The following is a 15441-nucleotide window of genomic DNA, read 5'->3' as shown; positions in this document are numbered from 1 at the left end:
TTGTATGCTTATCTGTGGATATTGTTGATATACATATCTGTTGTAGAATGTGGATATAGCTTTTATGCTTATCTGAATGTGAGATATAGTTTTTATACATATCTGTGGAAATGATGATAGAGCTAGCATGCTTATCTGTTAAAAAGGGAAAATGAAAAGTAATTGGGACTTGTAAGTCGTTGACATAAATATGTAATTTATGTGATTGTATCAGTGTTGACCAACTATCAATTGCTAATGTTTTAGTCATTGTCCATGGTTGGTTTAGTGTATTTCTACTGGGCTGTGGCTCACCCTATATGGGAACATCATTTTCAGGTACAGGAAGCATGCCACCTCCAAGGACATAGCTGGGAGGCTAGAGGCAGACATGTTTTGTTGTTTTACTTTTGATGTATTACATGTAATTTCAAGCCAAGGGCTTAATGTGTAAACGAGTTAGAACTCTTTGTTGTAACCAAGTGTTAACTTGGAAAGCTGTAAGCCCGTAGGGCATTTTGTTATGAGATTAACATGTAATACTTATGTAATGGAATTCTAATGAATGATAGAAGGTGGTTAGTTTATCTATCAACGCTTATCTTATTTGTTGGGTTTAATGTTATTATTTTGAGGGCGTTACAATGATGAAGAAGAACGGAGAAAGTTAGGGAGAAACATTATTCTTGAGAGCTACAAGAGAAGTTAGAGGAACGAAAGAGAAATAGGAAGAAAATAAAAGGGAATTCAAATTCATCCGTTTGGACTTGAGAATTGAACACTTGGTGATTTCGAAAACCTTAAATAAGGTGTTTAAGTTAAATTAATATCGTTAAGCTCATATTACTCTAAAAATTCTCGTTCATAGAGGCTAAAGAAGGTTAGTTGCGCTAAACTTGGCCACTTAAGCTAATGAAAGCATTAGTGGCCTAAGTTAATTAGTTCCTAGAATAAAATAGAGAAGGATGTAGAAGGACGGAGAAAGTCAGAGAGAAACTTTCTTCTTGAGAGCTAAAAAAGACAATTATAGAACTAAAAGAGAAATAGGAATAAAATCAAAGGAAATTCAAATTCATCCTTTTGGACTTGAGAATCGAAGACTTAGGTGATTTAGAAAACCTTAAATAAGGTGCTTAAGTCAAACTAATATCATTAAGCTCCAGTTACTACAAAAATTCCTGTTCTTAGAAGCTAAAGAAGCTTAGTTTATTGGTCTTCGCTTTTTATTGTTCCTAAAAAGGTTATTCGTGATATTGAGAGTCTTCTGAGATCCTTCGTTTGTTCTGGGGTTGAGTTGAAGTAGCACAGTGCCAAGATTGCTTCGAAGAATATTTGGAAACATAAGAATGAAGGCGGTTTTGGCTTTAAAGACATGGAGGTTTAGAACAAGGCTATTATAGCTAAACATGCCTGGTTCTTGTTTTCTTGTGGGGAGTGTTCCATGTGGTGCCAATGGGTTAAGTCCTACTTGCTCAAAGGTAAGAGTTTTTGGGGTATAAAAATACCTAGTGATCCTTCCTGGGTTTGGAGGAAACTCCCGTCTCTTAGGAATTTAATTTCCCCTCTTATCAAATTCAAAATTGGTAATGGAGAAAATGTGTTTCTTTGGTTTGATAACTGGTACCCTCTAGGTTCTCTATGGCATAGGTATGGGCAGAGGATCTTGTATGATACGAACCTACCTGATATTACCAAAGTCAGCTCCATAATTTCCAATGATTCTTGGAAGTGGCCTATCACTAATTCATGGAAGACATAGTGGATTTCTTCTACCACTCCAACCCTAAAGCCCTTCAAAGATTCTCTTGATACCCCCTTCTGGAGCTTGATTGCTGATGGTATGTTCTCTATTCATTCTACTTGGGACTGTTGGAGGGATAAGGGCCCCGAAGTTTCTTGGTCTAAATTGATCTTGGGGCCTCCATTTATTCCTAGGGTTAGCCTTGTTGTGTGGCTGGCCATTAATGAGAGGTTGAATATTGGTGATAGATTATAGATGTTTGGTCTTGTTCCTAATCCTAGTTGACCTTTCTATCATGCACCTGAGGCGAACCACTCCCATCTCTTTTTTAGGTGTGCATACTCTTCTAAGATTTGGGCTGCTATCCAGACTATGTGCAATACTAGCTGGCCTAATTTGTCTTGGTTGGAGACTGTTGATTTTGCTACTAAGTCCACCAAAGGCAAAACCTTGCAATCTGTTTTCATGAAACTGTCTTTCCTTTGCACTGTGTACCACATTTGGATGGAGAGAAATAGTAGAATCTTTAGTAAAGTGTTCAAACCAAAAGAGATTGTTACTAACTTTGTTATCCAAATGGTTAGAGGTAGAGTTCTTTTTATGGAAAATGTGACTTTATCTGCAGGTGAAAGCTGGTTTCTGATGCAATGTAACCTCCCACCTAAAATCATGAAGCTGTCCCAGGCTAATGATGCTGGGAGGAGAATGAGTGGTGTGAGATGACCTACATTGAGGGTTGAGTGAGGGTAAGCATAAAGTGAGGGATTGTCTAATTTGGGTGTTTTTTTGTAGGTTGGGATGTGTGTGAATTAATTCCATTTAATAATGGTTTCCTATCCATTAGCAAGTTTGAACTGGCCATGTGGTGGGTTGAGTGATGTGAGCCAGGACATTCCTTCTATCAAATGTGGGTTGAGGGCTGTGAGACTGTACATATATGGAGTTCTAACAATTATTATATATTATATACTTTTTGTGCAGGTTAAGGAAGCTATCATGTACATATTCCCTTTGTGGATTCTGAGAGAGTATGTGTGTTGTGTGTCAAGTGATGTGAGACATTATATGGATTGGAGAGAATTCTTAAAATGTGGGTTGAGTGATGGGAGGTCCCAAATAGTGTGTCTGCTTTTTCTGCTTCTCTATGATTATCTATATAGTCTTGATACTCATATATTACTATATATTGGACAGGTATACCTAATCATGGTCTGGTGGAGTGGCGGTGGCTGCAAGATGCGCCCTTCTAGGAGGCAACAAACTGTTTGGACATTGTGGGGAAAGAGGTTTAGAAATACTCTTAAGATCCTAGGAGACGCTAGTGATCCTCAGTGTCACGCCCCAAACCCGCCCCTAGAAGTTTGGGCATGACCATTTCAAAAAAAACGGACACTTAACCTGTTATATATAACATATGGGGCCTGAGTGGAAGCATAAATTTTATATAATAACATGCAAGGAAAGAGCTACATCCATTGAGCGACCACTATCATGCCAGGATCACAAATAGACAGATAATAATAGTTACATACACATATACAACCCCGCCCGTGTTTGGGCGTATAATAAAAAAAAACATTAGAAGTTACAACATATTATAGACAATCAGAATCTAAGCCAAAACTTCACCAAACGGGTAGGCTTCACCCAAATGCTTGGACACACAGAGGCTAACAAGGAAGACGAGCATTAAAAGTTGAGACTGACCTCCAAATGCAGGACCTACGGAATCAGACAAAATACATAGTGAGATAACCTCAGTGAATAATAGTACGTGAATAACTCAATGTTCAACTTGAATTATAATGCAAATTAGAGTTTATATAATATAAAAGACAGGTAGTTAATCTGATTCCGTACTAATGTCAGAACGGTCTTGTTGGTTCACAAATTCACAGACTGACCCTTGGCCTGGTGGGTTCACATATTCACAATTAGCCTTTGGCTTTATAGATTCATAATTGAGATTCATAATTTCACAACTTGGCCCTTGGCCCTTTGAATTCATAGTTTCACACGTTGGCCCTCGGCCTCATAGATTCATATTTTCACAAGTTGGTCCTCGGCCTCATAAGTTCACAAATTCACAAGTCGGCCCTCGGCCTCATAAGTTCATAGATTCACAAGTCGGCCTTTTGCCTCATAAGTTCATAGATTCACAAGTCGGCCTTTTGCCTCATAAGTTCATAGATTCACAAGTTGGCCCTTGGCCTCATAAGTTCATAGATTCACAAGTCGGCCTTTTGCCTCATAAGTTCATAGATTCACAAGTCGGCCTTTTGCCTCATAAGTTCATAGATTCACAAGTCGGCCCTTGGCCTCATAAGTTCATAATTTCACAAATATTCATAATTTCACAAGCTGGCTCTCGGCCTCATAGATTCATATTTCATAAATGGCTATCAGCCTTATAAATCATACAAAAGCACATAGTTCCTTCCAATTATTCACATGAGGTAACATAGTTATGTTATGTTCAACAGAGTGCTAATAACAACTATTACCAGATTGAACTTCATAATGCAGTCACATCCCATTTGTTTGTCATGAATTAGTACCTCTAGTTCACAGATAACAGAATGTTATTACATATTAAACGAGTCCAGAGATATGCAGATACCATAATCTCGTAATACACTTAAATTCCCCTTGTTCGTTATAAATCCATACAACTGACTTACAGATAACAGTGTGTTAGTATCCATTATCAATAATAAACAGAACGTAGTACCCAGTAATGCTCTTAGATTTTCCCATGGTTTCTCATAAGGTGACATAATTGTCCCACAATAATAGAACAACACTATTAACAATAAACAGAAGGTAAATGCTCCATTACATTAATAAGAGTGGAGCCATTCACATCATAACGTGGGTCACATAATCGTGTTATTGACATTCAATTCTTTCTCCGGATTGAGTCATTCAGAGGTTCATCTAATATTTAACATAATTTCATAATGGTTATTTAACGTACAAACAACCTATAGTCGTATCCAATTATTTGTTCTGATGATCCACTCTAGGTAGATATCTGTATCATGTTAGTGTGTGCCAAATCCTTCAATGTTTACATAAGTTCACACTAATTCTCGTTCCACATACATGTTAACTTAATTGACCACGGGGAACAAGATGTTAATAAGAATCATTATTAACGGTAAATAATGTGCATTAGAGTACTATTACTCACAGTGCTATAACGGAGTGCTCGTCCTTCTCAGGTTATGCCCTACACGTGTACACAACTTATACAGTAAGGCATCAAACACAAATTCCAGAAATACCAGAGGGTTAAGCACGTAAAACAGAGCAAACAATATTTTGCAGCATGAAGTTTCAAACCTACTTCTCCAACTCAATATATATATATATATATATAAGATTACTAGTCTTACAAAACACATTATGGAATTTACACCCATTCATCTTCTACTCAAAGAAAGAAAGGATTTTTATGAACATTTCCATGTTCCCCAAAACTCCTTAAATTTCTAGTGTTTTCACCAAAAACCAAACATTTCCCCTCCCCATAAGAAATCCTATTAAATCATTCTCTTGGTTTAATAACTAAGCAAGCCTACAAATATTTAGTAAAATGATTTGGGATTAAACCCATTCTTGAAAACTTCACATTTTAGGTCACAAAAATTAATATCAACATAGTTAATATCATCCCACATAATCATCACAATTCAACATATCTCAAAAGGAATTCTTAAATTCCATTTCAACATTCCATAATCGAATTTATATCATCCACATTATCAATAAATCTTTTCCCCCAATTTCCCTTTTATTAAAACATAATTTACAATGCATTTAACAAAGTTCAATCGCAAAATTTAAACATAATTTTCAAACATAACCAAATTCCAATTAAACTTGAGCACATCTAATTCAACCTATCACTTTCATGATTCAACTATCAATTTGGGCCAAATCATGGATTATCATCAAAAATCAACCTAGGGTTTCTAAGAAATCTACAAATTTCAAATACAATTTTAAATCTTCTTAACCCATTACTTTTTATTCCAAATCTTCTCATTTAATAGGCACCCTAGGTCCATAACCCATAAACCATACTCTAAACCTCATAATAGAACCCCAACATACCCCAACATACCTCAAAAATTTCGGAATTCCATTCGGTAGAAAGTGGTGATCTCCTCTTATTCTCCACCCTTGATGCAAGATTCATGGTTAATTTGTTGAGAAAAGTGGAGGAAATCAAGGTTTTGGGAGCTAGGGTTTCGGACATGGAAGAGGGAAGAAGAAGAGAGGAAAAGAAAATCTAAGAAATGACTCAAAAATCACGTTTTTGAGCTGCTGCCCCGCACATCGCCGCACGTGCGCCGCATTTCCCGCACGTGCGGTTCTGCTTCCAGCACAGATATGAAAACTTCAAACAAGCGTAACTCTTTCATCCAGACTCCGTTTTAGGTCATTCTTGTGCCCAAATTGAAGCCCCGAAAATAAGCTTTCCAATGGTTCTAACCTCACATCCAAATTCCAAGTGTGGAACAAGAAAAGGGCAAAAGAGTGACGGTTGGTCGTGAACGAATTATTCAAATTAAAGTTTTTGATCCAATCTTACTTTACCATCATATTACCACTACAATCAATAGCCCAAAATAAAATAAGGAGGTTCCAAATACACTAATAAAAATGCCACAGATATAAATCACTTTTCACAGAAAACAAGTAAATGCACAGAATAACAGATCGAAAATATACTAGAAACAGATATGAGGGTCGGGTTATTACATTCTCCCCCCCTTAAATAAGTTTGGTCCTCCAAACTTGTTTTACCATATGATAAAGTAGAAATCTCAGTCTCACATTATTGTTCAATTCTTTCATAAATATTTACATACTTTGGTTCGAACAATTCACAGGGTAATCCCACACTTATTGCGATAAGGAAGATAAGATTACACGAGTCCATTGCAGAATATGTAAGACAGAAAATCCTCAGTAGGTAGGGTCTATCATTTCAATATTTCCCCATCAATAAGTTTCACAGTGTTAATGCCCAAATACAGAACATACAATTCTTAAATACAAAAGTATAATAGATTTCGTTTTCTTTTTTTTTTGGGTAAGTAAGAAATAAATAAAACAAGAAAAATTACACGATTACAAGGGGCATACCCCAGGCCCTACCCGAAACTACAACGACGACGACCAAACAAACACTGGCACCAGAGAGGCAAGCCAGCCACACAAAAAAAAAAAAACAAAAAACTCAAAACAGCCAGAGCAACTAAGCACTAAAAGACTTGTTCAAGAACCATATCCCACAAACAGATAGGGAGCTTGCACAAGATCTACACTGTTACAAGAAGCATCCGAACTGAGATAATACAAAGATCACCGTGAATACCAAAAAAACAGCCCTTATCTTAGGCTTAAACACATCCAGATCTAATAAACTAAGAACCCAAAAAAACAGGACAACGTTACAATACACAATAATAAAAGTCCCACCATTCAGATATATATACAAGCAGAATTTAAAACAGCTTATGAACCCACTGAAGTGCCAAGGTAAGGCGCACCGTGCTGCCATCACCGAAAAGCATCTCCACACAGCATAAAAGTTCCCCGAGGGGCGCAGGTTGCAGCCACCTCCACACCACCAGTCAACATTAAATTCGATAGCAGGCACATCTTGTTGCCAACATCCAAGAGCCTTCCTCAACATCATCCAACTTGCAGCCGGAGTCCAATAACAGTCCCAATAACAGTACAAAGGAGACTGCCAGTAATAAACCCACCAGACAGTTTTATGTTTCACCTGCCCACATAGAACTAGATAGTAAGTGCCAATAATACAAGAGACATCATAGAGAAGGAGGAAAATAAATCTGGGAATATGAGACCTCCCATCACTCGGCCCACATCTAATAACAACACTCCACACAGTATATGTCCTCTCTTCACTAGGCCCACATCTCTCAAACTCACTAATTATCTCAACTGATTTGCTGTATAAGGGCGCTTCCTCGACCTGCACATAAAAGTTAGTATACAGAATAACAGTTAGAAATATGATGGTGAGTAGCCTCACATCTCTCAACCCACAAGATAAAGTGACATTATTCTGGCTCACTCCACTCGGCCCTGGCCGAACATGTTAGAGAGTATGAAGACATCATCAAATTGGAACAAGCATCCATGACATAAATCTGCAAAAGAGTAACCAATTAGAAATCCCTCAATATATGCTCCCCTCACTCAACCCTCAATATAGGTAAATTGTCCCCGCTCAGTACACTCCCAGCATTGTTGTCCTGGGGCTGCTTCATAATTGTTGCAGGTAGATTCCATTGAGATAGATACCAATCATCACCTGCAGATTTAGCCAGATTATACATAGAAAGCATCCTACCTCTAACCATCTGGACAATAAGGTTAGTCACAATTTTTTCAGGTTTAAACTCCTTGCTAAAGATCCTTCTATTCCTTTCAATCCAGATCTGATAGACAGTGCAAAGGAAGGATAGTTTAGTAAGAGAAGACTTCAGGGTTTTGCCTCTGGTGGACTTCGTAGCATAGACCACGTACTCCAGCCAAGTTAATTGGGGCCAGCTAATGTTACACTTAACCTGAATGGCACCCCAGATCCTAGAAGAATACACACACCTGAAGAACAGATGGGAGTGATTCTCCTCAAGACCTTGACAGAGGGGGCAGATAGAACTAGGGACAAGGCCGAATAGAAGTAACCTATCCCCCGTGTTTAATCTCTCGTGAATAGCCATCCAGACTACAAAGCTGACCCTAGGAATGGACGGATGCCCCCAAACAAGATTAGTCCAAGGCACTTTAGTACCCTTATCCCTCCAACAATTCCACGCGGATTGTATGGTAAAATCCCCATCCACAGTCAGGTTCCAGATAGGACAATCCTGGATATCATTATTAGGTTTAAGCTCAAGAGGAGTGGAAGAGATCCACTCCTTGATCTCCCAAGAGTTGTCAATAGGCCATCTCCAATCATTATTAGATATGACAGCACTAACTTTAGACTCGAAAGAAAGACCCGTGTCGTACATAATCCTATGCCCAAATCTGTCCCATAAAGAACCCAAAGGATGCCAGTTGTCAAACCACAGAAACACCTTCTCCCCATTACCAATTTTATACTTGATAAGAGGGAAGATATTTTTCCTAATAGACAGAATTTTCCTCCAGACCCATGAGGGGTCACTAGGCATCTTAACATGCCAAAAGCTCTTACCCTTAAGTAAGTAAGACTTAACCCATTGGCACCACATAGATCCTTCCCCTCCAGAAAACAAGAACCAAACATGCTTGGTGATAGCCGCCCTATTCCAGACCCCCATCTCCTTAAACCCTAAGCCCCCTTCACCTTTAGGCTTACAGACATTATTCCAAGCAATTTTAGCACTATGCATCTTCAAATCAACACCCGACCAAAGAAAAGCTCTCAAAATGCTATCAATCTCTCTAATCACCTTCTTAGGGAGGATAAAAAGAGAAGACCAATAGACTTGCATGGAGAAAAGGATAGTCTGGATAAGTTGAGCTCTACCCGCATAGGAAAGAAGTCTATTGGTCCAGCTCTTAATCCTCTTGATGATTCTCTCAACCAGGATCTTACAATCAGTAGCCTTAAGCTTCGTAGTGATCAAGGGCACACCCAAGTATTTCATCGGAAGAGTGCCTTCAGTAAACTTAGAGATGCGAAGAATGTCATTTTTAAGCTCCCTATTACACCCCGAGAAGAATATATTACTCTTACTAGGACTAGGGGTGAGACCAGACAATTGTCTAAACTCCTCAAGGCCTTGCATGATAAGGTTGACAGTGGCAGTATCACCTTTACTGAAGATCATAAGATCATCAGCAAAGCAAAGATTGACGATTTTGGTCTTATCACACCTCCAATGGAACTTGAAGAGGGGATCACAAGCTTTCTCAGCCAAAATTCTAGCTAAGATTTCCATAGCCAAAACAAACAAGTAGGGTGACATTGGATCACCTTGTCTAAGCCCCCTAGCCCCTTTGAAATACCCATGGAGACTCCCATTAATGCAAATCGAGAAAGAAGGACTCGTCATACAAGCCTTGATCCACATAATCATACAAGGGGGAAAGTTCATAGCTGACAAGATGTCAAGAATGAACTCCCACCTAACATTATCATAGGCTTTCATAATGTCCACTTTCATAGCACACTTGGGAATTTTAGAATTTCTATGATAACCCCTCATTATCTCCTGAGACAAGAAGATGTTATCCGAGATCCGTCTACCCTGGACAAAAGCTGATTGCACAGGATCTACCAGATCCGGAAGAACAATCTTAACTCTATTGGCAATGATCTTGGCTATGCACTTATAGATTGTGTTGCAACAGGAGATAGGCCTATAGTCCCCAACCTTCGTGGGGTTAGGGACTTTAGGAATGAGAGCTATAATCGTACTGTTAACCTCCGAGAGAAGTTTACCAGTTTCAAAAAAGGATCTTATAGCAAGGGTGACCTCCTTGCCCACAATATCCCAAGAGCTCTTGAAAAAACCCGCCGAATACCCATCAGGTCCCGGGGCCTTGTTAGGCTTAAGGGACCAAAAAACATCCTTAATCTCAGCATCAGAGATAGGCATAGCAAGCATATCATACTGAGACACAGAAACTCTAGTTTTCACCAAAGAATTGATCCTATCAATGCCATTATACTGGTCCTCAAAGGCAGAGCCAAAGAGGTTGGTATAAAACTGAACAAAAGCAGTGTGAATGCCACTGATCTCCGTAATGCTATCACCATTCCCCAACTCAACACTCAAGATTTTACCCCTATTAGTATTACTCCTCACCGACCTAAAGAAGAAGCTGCTATTCCTGTCCCCCAAATTAAGCCATTGAATCCTGGATTTTTGAAGAGCAAGACTCTCCTCCACTTTGCTAAGGCCCAGATACTTCTTATACTCCTCCCTCTCCTGAATCTGGAGGCCACAATTCAAAGGATCTTTATCAAGCTTGATCTGGATTGATTCCAGAATAGCTTTCGAAACTTGAACTCTAACAGAAATGTCACTGTAATCCTTTTTATTCAACAGCTTGAGGGCTGTTTTAAGCTGTTTTAGCTTTTGACAGACCCTAAACATCGGAACACCTCTAATAAATTGATCCCAGGTAGTAGACACACAATTCAGAAAATCAGGATGCTTAGACCAAAAATCAAAAAATTTGAAAGGTTTTTTAAAGGATGTTTTGGTCTCATTTATATTAACAACAGCAGGTGAGTGGTCAGAAATACCAGATGGAAGAAAAGAAGCACTGGATTCAAGGTATTTGACCAGCCAGTCCTCATTAACTAACACCCTATCAATTTTAGTAGCAATATAGTCACCATCAGCTCTTTTATTAGCCCAAGTAAATTGACAACCACCATACGAGAGATCAGTCAAATCTGCTGAGTTAATACATGTGTTAAATTCTTCATTGTCATTAGACCAAACCGAAGAGCCCCCTATTTTTTCCTGGCGATATCTTATGGCATTGAAATCACCCAGGAAAACACAAGGGGAATTGGATTTTACATGGGAGATGTGAACCATTCTTTCAAAAAATGTTTTCCTCACAGTATGTCTATTATCAGCATAAACAAAAGTTGCAAAAATACTGGCTTTAGTGGCACGAAGCAGAACTTCACAAAAGATGTGTTGGTTAGACATCGAGCACAGTTTGACATCACAAGTTTCGCTGTTCCAACACACCCACACCCTACCAGATTCAGTTGGTTGGGAGTTAGACAAAAAGGACCAATTTTCAAAACAGTTATTAAAAATCTTATTTTCATTATATTTGCTAATTTTGGTCTCCAAAACGCCAATGACTTGGATATCTTCATTAAGCACAAATTTTTTAAGATCTTTATGTTTAGAGGGATCATTCAACCCTCTAACATTCCAAGAAGCAATTTTAAAAGTCATTGGAAACAAAAACAAAAAGTACATCCCACAACCAACTGAAACAGCAGTTACTTCTTCTTTTTCCTCTGACTTTTGCCAGAGGATTTGCTACCTTGAACATGCTGAGTTTTTGGGACTTGAGTAGCCCCTGATGAACGCACCGTGGCTGGCATGGTATCAGCAATCACTGCCTCCAAGAGTTCTGCAGCCTGTGGGAGCACCGTCTTAGTCAATTCCATAACACTATTATGAAACATTTTAGCTTCCTTCACTGGCGTCTCTAACTCCTCCTCTGATGAGCTCACTGCCACTGTTGGGATAGGATTTTCCACTACTGGAATGGTTGTAGTTGGAACATCAGGCACCAGACTGGGAGCATCCACACTTTCAGGATTCGGATCCCCCACTTTCCTCTTCCCTTTGGCTTGGACAGTAGTCCATTCTTCTTCCGGCACCTCAACAGCTTCCTCAGAGTTCTTTTGGAGAGCAATTAGGTGCGCCACCTGTTTAGATACACACTTCTGAGTATCGTGACCAAAAATTTGGCAGTGTTGGCAGATGGAAGGCAAGCCTTGGTATTCAACACGGATCAGGACTGCTTCATCATCACAGCGAATCTGGAAATAGGTAGGAAGTTTGGCAGTAGCCTCTATCTCAATACACACCCTTGCAAAAGCCACCCTGGACACAGAATTCATACATTCCACAGTATGCATTAATTTCAATCACCATATGTTCTTTGCTATGTTCATATTCAAATCCCATTACTTGATAAGTCCCATATTATAAATCACTTAGGGATAAGCTGGTAACCCAAACTGTCTATCATCGTCACAAAAATCAATTATGTAATTAGATTCATATCATATAATGCATCATGAAATTAAATACCAAAGCCATCCACAAGGTTCAATCCATTTAACAAGGTATGCATCATTCCAACAAGCATAATAAGTTGCGTAAGCATATAGTCACTAGCTTCACATTTGTTCTTAGTATTCTCTATTTCCGTAAACATATCAAATTCATAATGTTATATGGACTCAAAACCACACATACGAATTTGGGCAAAGTCAGAATAATGGAAAGAAATACCGTAACACAAGGAGAACCATAGTCCAAATCCAACAGTTACAATAATATCATAACTTAGCATCATACACTTTTACAATTTCCTGTAAGTACGCCATGAGAGACACTTAATCAGAATATCCTAAGTTTGGATATGATATAAGGTAACTATCTTTTCAAGTGTAGGGATCCATCCGAAAATAAAACCAGAATCAAATTCAAAATCACGGTCAGTTAATCAGTCATAACTTTAAGGCGTAACGTCTTCTCTTAGAAACATTCTTCTTAATTTGGCCTCTCCTTTACTCATTTCAATATTCCACATACGTAAGTCTGGTTAAGTCCATTTATAGAGTCATAATTCCAGTAAATATACCATAATCACATCTATTAGGGTTCCATAATATCTAGAAATTTAACAGTATAACGATAAAGTGCTTTAATCATGTAGTGCGTATTGTACAAATTTGTATAACATGCAAGAGGAAGTGGATACCCCGTACGTATCGCTAGCCCTTCATCATTATGGATTATCCCCTCATAACTATTTGTTTCTGTCGAAATGTCCAGTGTCATACAGAATAATTTACATTATGGTCTTCCAATAGGCAATAAAGGATCAAATTACAATATCCAACCTTTACATATCTTCACAGAAATATATTACAGAGATGATTTCTCAATCATTAATACCCATAGGGAGGTTTTCGTTCTTGCAGCAAATTATCAGATTCCACTCATTTAATTTGGTTTCACGGTAGTCCTTAACTACCCCTCTATAGGTATTATATACGCAAACCTATAACATAAGTGGGGCTCTTCATGTTCTTCGGCCATTTCTTATAAGAAATCCCGATTAAACATATTACCAATTTCAGATTTCAAGTTTCAGATTACAAATTACAGAGGGCAGAGTACAGACAGAATTATGGTTACAGATTCGCATAATCAAATTCCAGTTACACACAAACACTACTCCTTCCTTAATTCACGAAATCATATTACTTACATACTCTTTCAAGATCATTAACTAACTCGTCAATATAACTTATTTATTTAAATCATTAGCAAGAAGCAAGGTCACAATTACTTGATCCTTTTCACAACTTTAGGGGGGTCACTACATGCCTGACTTTTTCTTAGAATCAGTCGTACTTAACACAATTTCAATCCTTACACAAAACACATCTTATGAAAATATTCAAACACAATAAATTCTTAAAATCACGAATCTCGACAGGGTTATGGCAAGAAAAACATAACTAAGAGTATCATACATATAGCATTTCCTTTGATCTTAGGAATATTCGGTACTTAGAATTTAATCAAGTCACTTAAGCAGATGCTAAAAGCCCATTCATATTATCATTATTCCCATGATAACTCACATTTCATCTAATCATTTGTATATACATTGTCTTACCGACCAACTCGAATCCTCACCACGCTTCCGCTGCGCAACTTGCTTGATTTAATCCCATCTGCAGGTCTTACCATGTTCTGCAGAGCAATCAATCACAATATATACAAGAAATGTATAACAGACATGAATAACAACCATTGCGGTTAGCGTCATTACATATACCATTATCGTTGCTATCAATCCCTTTCATATGCACTAAGGAATGATGCCTAAGTCTTTTCTAGACATCCTAAAGCTCAATGGATCCGTGTGTGAGATAGCAACTCGTGCTCTGATACCACCTGTCACGCCCCAAACCCGCCCCTAGAAGTTTGGGCATGACCATTTCAAAAAAAACGGACACTTAACCTGTTATATATAACATATGGGGCCTGAGTGGAAGCATAAATTTTATATAATAACATGCAAGGAAAGAGCTACATCCATTGAGCGACCACTATCATGCCAGGATCACAAATAGACAGATAATAATAGTTACATACACATATACAACCCCGCCCGTGTTTGGGCGTATAATAAAAAAAAACATTAGAAGTTACAACATATTATAGACAATCAGAATCTAAGCCAAAACTTCACCAAACGGGTAGGCTTCACCCAAATGCTTGGACACACAGAGGCTAACAAGGAAGACGGGCATTAAAAGTTGAGACTGACCTCCAAATGCAGGACCTACGGAATCAGACAAAATACATAGTGAGATAACCTCAGTGAATAATAGTACGTGAATAACTCAATGTTCAACTTGAATTATAATGCAAATTAGAGTTTATATAATATAAAAGACAGGTAGTTAATCTGATTCCGTACTAATGTCAGAACGGTCTTGTTGGTTCACAAATTCACAGACTGACCCTTGGCCTGGTGGGTTCACATATTCACAATTAGCCTTTGGCTTTATAGATTCATAATTGAGATTCATAATTTCACAACTTGGCCCTTGGCCCTTTGAATTCATAGTTTCACACGTTGGCCCTCGGCCTCATAGATTCATATTTTCACAAGTTGGTCCTCGGCCTCATAAGTTCACAAATTCACAAGTCGGCCCTCGGCCTCATAAGTTCATAGATTCACAAGTCGGCCTTTTGCCTCATAAGTTCATAGATTCACAAGTCGGCCTTTTGCCTCATAAGTTCATAGATTCACAAGTTGGCCCTTGGCCTCATAAGTTCATAGATTCACAAGTCGGCCTTTTGCCTCATAAGTTCATAGATTCACAAGTCGGCCTTTTGCCTCATAAGTTCATAGATTCACAAGTCGGCCCTTGGCCTCATAAGTTC

The 15441-nt window shown here is 38.4% G+C and overlaps 1 long non-coding RNA gene across 1 annotated transcript; it reads right to left on the bottom strand.

Moving 5' to 3' along the window:
• Positions 1-3176: 3176 nt before the first annotated feature.
• On the bottom strand, positions 3177-6019 carry LOC145816143 (uncharacterized). Its single transcript, XR_014358564.1, has 3 exons — positions 5850-6019; positions 4914-4952; positions 3177-3442 (listed from the first exon to the last, which is right to left on the bottom strand). It is a non-coding gene; the product is annotated as an uncharacterized LOC145816143 (long non-coding RNA).
• Between the last annotated feature and the right edge of the window lie 9422 nt (positions 6020-15441).

Source organism: Camellia sinensis, unplaced genomic scaffold (genome assembly GCF_055761805.1).
Source record: "Camellia sinensis isolate YWXY unplaced genomic scaffold, ASM5576180v1 Unanchor3, whole genome shotgun sequence".
Lineage (NCBI taxonomy): Eukaryota > Viridiplantae > Streptophyta > Magnoliopsida > Ericales > Theaceae > Camellia > Camellia sinensis.
This window is presented reverse-complemented; position numbering and strand designations above follow the sequence as displayed.